The following is an 11,096-nucleotide window of genomic DNA, read 5'->3' as shown; positions in this document are numbered from 1 at the left end:
CATATTGTTAAAGTATTTGCAATAATACTGAGGAGATTTTAATGTGACAAAAGTAAAATTGGTAAGTTATATAAATAGACAATATATATATATATATACACACAAGTAAAATTTACAAATAAGTACTTTATTCAGATATCTACTCATCAACAATCACTGAAATTACTATAAAACCCAATATTATATCATACATGCATATAATGTGTAATAAATATATATATGCTACATGTAATTCTATGTATTACATATATATATATATATATATATATATATATATATATATATATATATATATATATGGTCTGTCCAGAAAACGTCCAACCATTGTTAATATAACAAGAACAGTTTGCATGTGACATTGATGTAACCTGGCAGCCAAGGAGAGTGGACTGGAAGGCACCTGTGTGAACAATGACAAGTTCACTGTACTAGTCAGTGGGGCGGTAGATGCTGTTGACTGAGCATGTGTGCTGTGTGGCCATTGCATTCAGAGCAAGCAGAGCAATGAATCTGCATCAGATTTTGCATTCAGCTTGAACAGTCCTCTGCGGAAACTATTTAGATGATTCTGAAGGCTACAACTATGGGCAACTGGTGACTGGCAGCTTCATCACAACAATGCACCTGCTCATGCATCACGTCTTATGCAGTTTTTTTGTGAAACATCAAATCACACAGGAGACTCATTCCCCCTACAGTCCAGATTTGGTGCCATGCAACTTCTGGCTTTTCCCAAAACTAAAATCACCTTTGACCAGGAAGATTTCAGACCATTGATGAGATTCAGGAAAATACAACAGCACAGCTGATGATGATTAGGAGAACTGTGTGAGGGCCCAAGGTGCCTACTTTGAAGGGAACTGAGGCACCATCGTCCTATGTACAATGTTTCTTGTACCTTGTATCTTCTTCAATAAATGTCTCTGTTTTTCATATTACATGGCTGGGTATTTTCTGGACAGACCGAATTATATACACATATAATTGTGTATGAATGCTATTTGTGCTCTTTACAAAGTAAATTTTACTTTTTTTGGCATAAAAATGTTTATATGCTTTGATCTCGTAAAGCCATGCTTAGGAATTCATTCTGAGGGAGTACTTACTATATGGTCTGAAATAAAAATTCAAGCATATTCATGACAGTATTATAGTGATGAAAATGCAAGCAGTCAAATGAAAAATTACAGAATAATTTTAAAAAATTCATACAATGATTTTTGCTTCTTCAGCCTTTTCCTCACTTATACTCACTCTTCTATAGGCCCAAATTCACAGAGGCTGTGACTAAGTTCCTTCCTCCAAGTTGTGGTGACAATTTAATTTCCAACACTTACCCAGAATGAGGAGCTTTCACTGGGTAAAGGAAGAAGCCCATCCCCAAACTTCAATTCTTGTTCATTGATGAAGGATTTCCCATATTAATCAGAGAAAGGGTCATTCCCTTTCATTGTCCTTGTAAGACACCACAAAAAGAGATCGAAAGAGGTAAGACTTTGTACCTACAATGCAGAAATAACTTCAGTGGAAGCTTCTAAACAGGTAAAGTTTATTTCTGTCTTCCTTACCCTTTCTTTATGCCGTGCTCCTTTCCACTCTTCTAGTCTACACACCCCCACCCCACTACTTCTACAAAGGAATTCACTGCCTCTATGTTGACTTGGCTCACAAGGTCCCTTCTAAAGCACATTATGATTCAGACCACTTTTTCTTCAGATTTGTTCCATAGACAATCTGCCTCAGAATCACCTATTGGAATGAAGCCAGCACTTAGAAGCTAGCAGAACAAGAGGAAGTTCATAGCACCATTTGTGTCTCTGCACCCAACTGACTCTGAAAGTTTATCTACTCCTGAACTTCCAAGACAAAAGAGCTAATAAATACTCCTCTTTTAGTTAGCTTAAATTCGATTTCTATTGACTTTTAATTAATAAAATATATAGAAATTGAGACTAGGATGTCAGTGTTGAAAGTAACATACTCCAAAACAAGGAACTGGTTGAGATAAGATAAATTGGAGATCCTTTGAGGGGAGAAGTAAGAGAGAGCTCCACTGGTCACAATTTAGGAAAAGAGATGGTTAAACTTTTATCTGGATTTCGGTCCATGTGCATACCAAACCTAGAAGGCTAGAGCACATGGTAGAGAAATCTCAAGATGTTGAAATATGTTAGTTGTTTCTTATAGTCTTCAGTGGAATCCTGATAGAAAAGAACCAACTTCCATCTAAGGTGTCACGTCTGACATTATAAAGCATAGTACATATTCTATGTGATACCCTTTTTATACAAGTCATATATATACATATATAAGTTTGCATTTCTTAGACTTGTATATAAAGGGTATAACACCATATATACTTTTCAAATTGTAATAGTTGGTTTACAAATGTGCCTCTCCATGTCTCTACTTAATTTTGAATTGCTTTGTGGCAGTGAAAAACAAATCCATGTTTATAGTTCCTGTTTTTATTACTTCACTGGATAGGTAGTAGTCTTCTCGTAAATACTGGCTGCATTATTCAATTTCTAAAAGGTAGTGTCCAAATTTTTATGAATTAATAATTCTCCTACTGCCTTTTAAAAAAGAATCCAAAGTCTACTCCATTTAAAGATTATTTCGGTTAAGGCAAACATTCAAGGAAATAACACACTCTGCTAGTAGGAAAAGAGAGGCTCTTACGGGTAAATTAGGGATGAGAGTTGGTCTCACTTTAACACTTTCTATTCACCCCTTAATTCGTTCAAATATTGAATTGAAAACTTTTGGGTTTTTCCCTCCCCCTCATAGGAACGACCAGATGACAACGTTGGCTATCTTCATTGGTGCCCATAGAGACTCTAAGATTCCCCGACACTACGCAATCCTCAACACGTGCAGGCTGCCGATGCAAATGCCGAGTATTGTCTGTGAGACAGGGTAGGATTGTGGATGCCACAGACTCATCTGTGCCTTTAGAATGACTGTTGTTTCAGGAACTGGCCTTCTCTGTGACCCTCTGCTATTTAAAGAGATGGTATGTCAGTCACCATCAAGAGGACTTGGCATTAACGTAAAGATGAAACAGTGGAGTCAGGGAGAGCATTTCTGGAAACTAGGAAGCACTGTGGTAAAGTGCTCCCCACTCCAGCAAAAAGGAGTTTTCAAAGAAGACTGTGCAATTTGCAAATCACGGTTGGGAATGTGCCCTTTGATAATTTATTTTGAGCTGAATTTATGACTTGCTGAAAATAGAACCCTGAATAATACTTGGGGTGATCCTAAGAATTTTTCCCCCCGAACTCTACACAAATTGAATTCTCAATGCCATCAAATCTGCTCATCTCTCAAAATGCCCTGGGTTTGTCATTTCTGAACATAGTCACACCAGGTTGGTTCTTCTTCTATTTTTTGGTATTGGTGTTGGCATTGGGATATTTAAAAATATTTCACAGTAAATAGTAACAAGATAGAGCCAGCAGCATGGTATTGATAAAAATTATTTTGTACTTCTACAGTGTCTTCTCTTTTAGGAAGCAAAAATTCAAATATGGGGGCCTTCATTTATATTGAAGATAAATAGTTTAAAAAGAAAGAAGGATATTGTGCAAGCCATCTGTCTGGAAAACATTCTAACATACTTACAACTTATAATCAACTATGTGCCAGGCACTGAGATACAAACACTCTTATTGAAGACTTACCACAGCAAAGACAGATGGTCATGTAAATATATGATTGCTATGGTATGTTATCTGTACCATTATTTTGTAGAAATCTATATGTGGAGGTTATCAACTGTTTTCTGTCCCTAACACATTTGAGGGATAAGACACAATTCCATCAGTCATAGTTGATCCTGGGGACAAAACGTTGAGAGATAGGAGTAAAAAGAACAGTGCACACAAACATACAAGATACACAGGAACAACTAACTCTCACTCATGTGGCTGGAACCCAGAAGGTGGCACATGGAAAAGGGGGTGTTAATTGTTTGGAGACCCAGGAAGATATAAATTCTGAAGCATCTGCTATGTCACAGCAAAAAGTCCGTGCTTAACCAAGGTAAAGGAGAACCACAGAAGGGTTTTACATGAAGATAATGTGATATTTTTACTTAGAAACTTCTATCTGGTGATGGTGTAGAGAATATGCGTAAGAAGGGCACATGTCGCTGGGACATGGATAAGGCTACACTGTAACTTCAAAGTCATGTCACCAACATGAATTTAATGCTGCTTTGCTTCCTGAAGGCAAGAGTCCTGCACTCACTGGTGTTCTCAGTCACGGCCAAACTCTTTTATGTGGTTAAGCCAGGGAAATGCTGGGACTTTTCTACCAGCTTTTTTTTTTTAATAGAGAAAACCCTGAAAATTCCTTTTTTTGTATTTTTTAGAATATATAAAAATAACATTATGGAATTATTTATTCAGTCCAAGTGTGGCAAGGGTGGAAAGTTCAGTTAGTCCCATATTTCTGAGAGGTCCAGGTAATGAGGAAACATTTATTTCTGTAACTTTCTTATCCTATCTTATCTCAAGATGTATAGGATAAGAACTCTGTCCGCAGAGATTCATAGTGTCGGGCTGTTCCTTGTCTGGAAAATGGGGCAATAATTTCTACTTTGCAAGACTATTCTTAAAATTGTAAAAATACCTTCAAAGTACACAGAAGAGTGCCAATTTTATAGTGAGTCTAATAAATTATTATTTATTTGTAAACACTAGTCTTTAAATTTTCTAAATTATTCTTCCAAGAGGCCATGAACCAGAGGAACACCTGGGATAGAGATATATGGAAATCTAAAGAAGAAAGGGATGTGAGCAAGGAGGATTCAATTATGTTATTCATAATATTTCATAAAATTTGACAGAACTTCCTGACACTCTGGAGCATATGGTTTTTGAAAACATTCAGTAGCAAAAGATCAGGTAGGAGGGGCTGGAGCAGATAAGGGTCTGTGTGGAGAGCTGTGGACTGTCAGGAAGGTAACTATCAGAAGAGATTAGCCGTCCTCTGAGGAAGACAGCAGGGGTTGAAAGCACCAACAGAAGGGAGATAAGCGTCAATAAACTTAGAAATGAAAGGTAAAATCCCATGTTATCTTATCACTGGAGTTGCTGAAAGACAGCCGCAGTGTTCCCATAAAGAAGGGTCCGGAACTGAAGTAGTCAAAGGGGGTACAGGAGGAAGTCTGGGAAATCCTGGGTAGTAACAGACATTAAAGAAATCCACCTCAGGAATCCCCCTGGGCAGAAGAACTAAATGTGAGGCAGACCAGGGGCCGAACAATAATCACCCCAAACCTCTAAGTTTGGCGTGCGAAGCTTGAAACTCATCTGTGTTTCTATGCAGGTTTTCTCCCTTTCCATACTGCTGGGATTTTTCTATACAAAGTCAGTCTTTTCTACCACCATGAGGTCAAAACTTTTGTATAGAAAATACTCATCTACTACTTCCTCGGCAACTCCAAATTTAGACTCAGGAAGCGCATCTGTTCACTTACTCATTCATTTAACCAGTGTGCAAGGCTCTGGGATGGTTTCTGGGGATGACACAGGGACAAAGACAGTCCGGGTATCTGTGTGCGGGAGCCCCTGCATTCTAGGAAAGGAGACTAGTATTAATCAACTACTCACGCAATTATTTAGTAATGTGGAGATAGTATGAATGTATATCACTGTGCTCACTGCTGCCTTTTATTTGATAATCAATGGAAAAGCATTGTATAATTAAAGACAGGGCCTGCCACGATGTTTGCCTTTTTTAAGGGGTCATCTGGAATATCCACCTAGTGATATGATCATCTGAGGCAAATTTTAAAGTGCTGGTATAGAAAGATCCCCAGGACACATTGTTAAATGAGAAAGTATGGAACAGTGTGGATAATATTACACAGGGAAAAAATAAAATGATAAAAAAGTAAATAAATAAATGAGCTGATCAGAACTGTTTTCACGTATTTACTGATTGCAATTCACTTCATTGGGTGCCTGCCACTGTCACACTTCATTATCCTACCGTTCACCTGGGAGTCACAGGTGTTCCTGCTGCTACACTGGAACCCTCAGCTCTCAGCTACTGCCACCTTCCTTCCCCACCTCCATCTCCCATGCTCCAACCATGTATGTGAGGTCGTAGTGAAATGGGGAAGGGCCTTCTCAGTAGCTCTGTGACTCACTTTGGCTTGTGCCTTGAATCTCAAAAACCCTCCTCTTTCATTAGAAACAAAACCTGACCAGAAGACAGGAACAGGAATACGGTGCATGGTGCCTTTATTCTTCAACTCTCTGAATTTTGCACCACAGACCCCGAGAAAAGACACACACACACTTTCTCTGTTGGTCTATAGATAAAAAATATCTTTTGTGCATTTCAGCTTATATAAATGATTTTGTATATTTTTGTGTTTTACTCCATTCCTTATAATAAAAGAACCTCTAAGGAATATTCATAAACATAGACATAAATAGAGATATTTAATATATTTACAGTTATTGCTAAAAAAGTAAAATACTATAATGAAGTTAACACTTCCTTTAAACTATCAAGAATTTCCATTTACTTTTTTAGAAATCTGTGGAAATACCCCTCCAATTGAAGTGTACATTTACTAATTCTATCCTAGGTAACATATTGATTTTATAGATCAATGATGAGAACTTAATATACCAATAAATAAAGGGTTTACAACAGAAAACAGAACATCCTGCTTTACTTGCATCTAGAGTCTGACATCATTCTTATATCAGCAACAAATAGAAAGATGCTTTCCTGAAGAAATATTATTTATCATAGAATTAGCTATATTAGATGCAAGGTAAACATGTAATTAATTTTCTCCACACCCGTTACTGCTATATGAAATCGTACACACGTACACACATACTTATCTATCTATCTAACAGTCCTCTAGCGTTCACTTACCTAGTGGCCTATCTCCCCCCATTTACACTGTCAGATCTACAAACTCTCCAATACCTGCAGGAGTCTGGGGAACCAACAGGGAGTTATGAAGTGAGTCCTCTGATTCATGAACACAGTATATTACCCATTTATTGAAGTCTTCTTTATTTGTCTCACCAACATTTTATTTTCATAGTTCTGCTAATAAATTTAAATGTACGTATTCATAATGCTGATGCTATTTTTAGTTGGCAGTTTCCAATTATTCACTGATAGTATATTAAAATCCAATTTATTTTGCACACAGCTCCATTTGGGCACTGATCTTAATTTGATTTTTCTCTTTCTTTTTCATATATTTTGTTCTTCTCCTAGTTTCTGAAGATGAAAGTTTAAATCACTAATTTGATAACTTTAAAGCTATAAAGTTTCCCAAAACACCAGTTAGGGTTATTCTATAAATTGTTCATGTTACATTTCAATTTGCCTTCAACTCAAAATATTTTTATATTTTTTCATGATTAGCTATTTGTTCTACAGTTTATTGCAAATCCCCAGGTCAAGTACAATTCCCGGGTATTTGGCCTTTTCCACATAATTTTATGTTTGTGATCTCTAGCTCATTTTCACTCTGGTCAGAGAACATACTTGATACTATTTCAATCCTCGTTACTGAGAATTATAATGGCCTAGAAAATGATATACACTGTTGATTCTACCATGAACAGTCAAAAATTATTCTGTAATTGGAACAGAATAACGAGTCTGTCTCAATTTTCCTTCATCATTATTATTTTTATAATTCAAAAATACTAATATGTTTCAATGTGAACAGTCAAAAAATATATATATATACAGTTTTATATACATATATATTCAAATTGACTGATAGTGATGTTCACACTTTTCATACACTTACTGGTTTTATATTATTTATACCATTTTCAAAAATCAGTGTTGTAATCTTCATGTATAATTTTGGATTCATTTAATATTTTGAAAAAGTTCCAGGAGTCTTCACCTAGTATATTTTGGGTTATTTTATTAGGTACATAGCTCTGAAGTGACCCTTTTTTCATTACATTATGTCCTTATTGATCCTCCTTTATCCCTGATAGTATTTCCTATTCTGAAGTCTACTTTCCCTGAAACAGTGCCACTAAGGTTCTTTTTAAAAATTTTATTGGGTTTTTTAGTGTAACTTTTTTCAATTCTCTTATTGTCCTTTTAACTTCCTTATAATTTTATATTTAAAGTGTCTTTCCTATAAACGGCACACAGTTGGTTCTGACTTTTTTATCCAAATTAACAATCTCTGTTTTTTTCATTGATGTGCTTAGAACAGAGGTGGCCGAACTTTTCTGCCAAAGGCCAGATCATAAATAGTTTCACGTTGTCAGGCCTTTAGGTCTCTGTCACAGCGAATCCGTTCTGCCAGCATAGTGTGCAAGCAGCCACACTCCAGGAACAAACCAACGGGCCAGGCTGGATGTGGTCCTTGGGATGCAGTGTGCTGGCGCCTGCTGCAGACCATCGACATTCAATGTGATTATTGATATGGTTGGATTAAAATCTTTCCAGCTGTCTTCTATTCATTTCATCTGTCCTAGGTTTCTTCCATTCTTTTCTGCTTCTTTTGGAATGAGCATTCTTTTATTGTTTCATTTTATATTTACAATTAGCTTATAAATCAGAACTTTTATAATTAGTAGTCCCCCCAGTAGAGGTTTTGGGGATTATTTACAATAAAGGTACTTAAATAATTGTGCCAAATAATATTATGCCACTTCAGTTGCCCTTGAAGGACCTGAAACCATATATTCTCAATGCATCCCTCCTATCCATTGTACGAATTTTCTATTACATTTTACTTTTCATATGTTATATACAGACAAATGTTGCTATTTTCCAAGAGCAGTTCAATGGAGGAAAATTATTTTATTGTCTCTTTGTGTAATTTAAAACAGATTAATTTCTTGGTGCAGATCTAGCTGTCTATCATTGTTTGTAAGAGTAATTTGCTTTAATATTCATTATAGTTTGGATCCAGTGGTAATGCTATCTATCAACTTCTTTTTAATCTTGGACATTACTTATTGACACTTCATATTTGAAAAGTATTTTTGCTTTTTATAAATGTCTGGTTCAGCAGATGTGTCTATCTCCAGAATGTTAAGTATCCACTTTCTTCTGACAGGCATAGCTTCTGATGAAAAGTCTGCCTATTCTTTTTCTAAAAAGAAAAAGAATATCATTGGTATCATTTTACTTTTCAATTGCAGTTTGCATTTGGTATTATTATGTGTTGGTTTCAGGTGTATGCCATAGTGGTTAGGCTATTGTATGCCTTACAAAGTGCTCCCCCTGGTATTTGCAGTACCCACCTGGCACTATACCTAGCTGTTACAATGTTTGTGACTATATTCCCCATGCTGTCTTTTACATCCCTGTGACTATTTTGTAACTACCTATTTGTACTTCTTAATCCCTTCACCTTTCCCACCCAGTCCCCCAACCTTCCTCCCCTTTGACAACCATCAGCCTGTTCTCTGTGTCTATGAGTCTGTTTCAATTTTCCTTCATCCTTTATTTTGTTCTTTAGATTCCACATATAAGTGAAATCATATGGCATTTGTCTTTTGACTTATTTCACTTAGCAGAATACCTTCTAGGTCCACCCATGTTGTTGCAGATGGTAAAATTTCATTATTTCCATGGCCGAGTAATGGAAAGTCAGCCTTTTCTTATCTCAGTTCATAACTCAGTTAAGTGCCCGCTTTTTTTCCTGGCTGTCTTCTAAGTTTTTCTCTTTGTCTTTTGTTTTTTAGCAGTTAAATATAATATATCCAGATGGTTTTTGTTTGAATTGTGGCATTTATCCTGTTTGATGTTCTCCAATCTTCTTAGATCTGTGTTTTTGGTCTTTCATTACTTTTTGGAAAATTCTCTGCAGTTATCTTTTCAATTATATTGTCTTTGATCATGCTCTCTCACTTCTCCTTATGGATATCAATTAAATGTAGGTTAAACAATTTGATATTTTCCAACATGTTTAGATTCAGTATCCCATTTTTCTCTTTGTATTTCAGTTTGGGTAATTTCTATTCACCAATCTTTAAATTCTCTGATACTTTCTTCAGTAGTCTCAAGACTATTGATTGCCTATTTTCATAAAGATATATACACACCTGGCCCTGGGTACATCTCATCTGTTGTACAAACTTAAGCACAGACTGTAAGTCAAGACAGTGAATATTCTCAGTTTGGGTTCTGTTGTTATTTTGGTTGTTCTGAATGTACCAACATTTTCAGAGTCGTCTGACATAATTTTGTGTTTTGAATGAGACATGGTTTCTCTCAATGTTGGCTCTAACTTCGGCTTTAGTTCTTATCTTTGAGACTGCCTTATACAAGGTCTCCATTCATCTTTTACATGCTTCTCCATTCATAGACTTGTTTTTGTTACTGATACATGCTAGCTGAGGTAGCTGGGCAGCAGGGAGGCATTCTATGTTTCTTGGGCTCGACACAAATCTTAGTTAGGCACTTTTTTTAATGTATTAGTCAGGTCCAGTCAATAGAGACCTCAAAGTAACATGAAATGGGAATTTTTAATGTCAAGAATGATTAAATATGGACAAGGAATTAAATACTACTAGGAGATAAAAGAGAACTCAAAAGAATAACCTTGGGTTGAGGGGACTACAAAAGAGCGAAAGCTCTTTTGTATTGAAGCGTGAGCTCTTCCCAAGATGGAATTGAGTCGTTGTTGAAGTCGGTGTGACTGCACCTCACTGGACAGGGGGGACATCTCCTGGGTTACTCCCAGACAAGAGGTTTTCCACAGTGCGTGTAGAATGAGATTGGTGGGCGATGATGTACGAACTGGGAATGGCACGTGGGAAATTCTCACTAGAATGCCAGAAGACCACATTTGGTAAGCCAGACCCACTTTCTAGGGTGCTGAAGAAATTTGCTATGAATTTGCCTTTGGGGGTGGTTTTGAACTTGCTGGAAAGTTAGATAGAGCACATGTTGTATTCAATAGAAAGTCACTTGGAAGCAGTGAAATGAGGAGGAGAAGGATATATTAATTTCTCTGGGAAGCTGGCTGGGAGATTGCAGAACCAGGAAACTGGCCACGGGAGATATACTCCTGCACATGGCGAAGCCAGGTGGGCCACGCATGGAATTCCACGGGAATCTGTCCA

Source organism: Desmodus rotundus, chromosome 8, assembly GCF_022682495.2.
Source record: "Desmodus rotundus isolate HL8 chromosome 8, HLdesRot8A.1, whole genome shotgun sequence".
Lineage (NCBI taxonomy): Eukaryota > Metazoa > Chordata > Mammalia > Chiroptera > Phyllostomidae > Desmodus > Desmodus rotundus.
The sequence above is the reverse complement of the archived record's forward strand: the minus strand, read 5'-3'. Positions refer to the sequence as shown.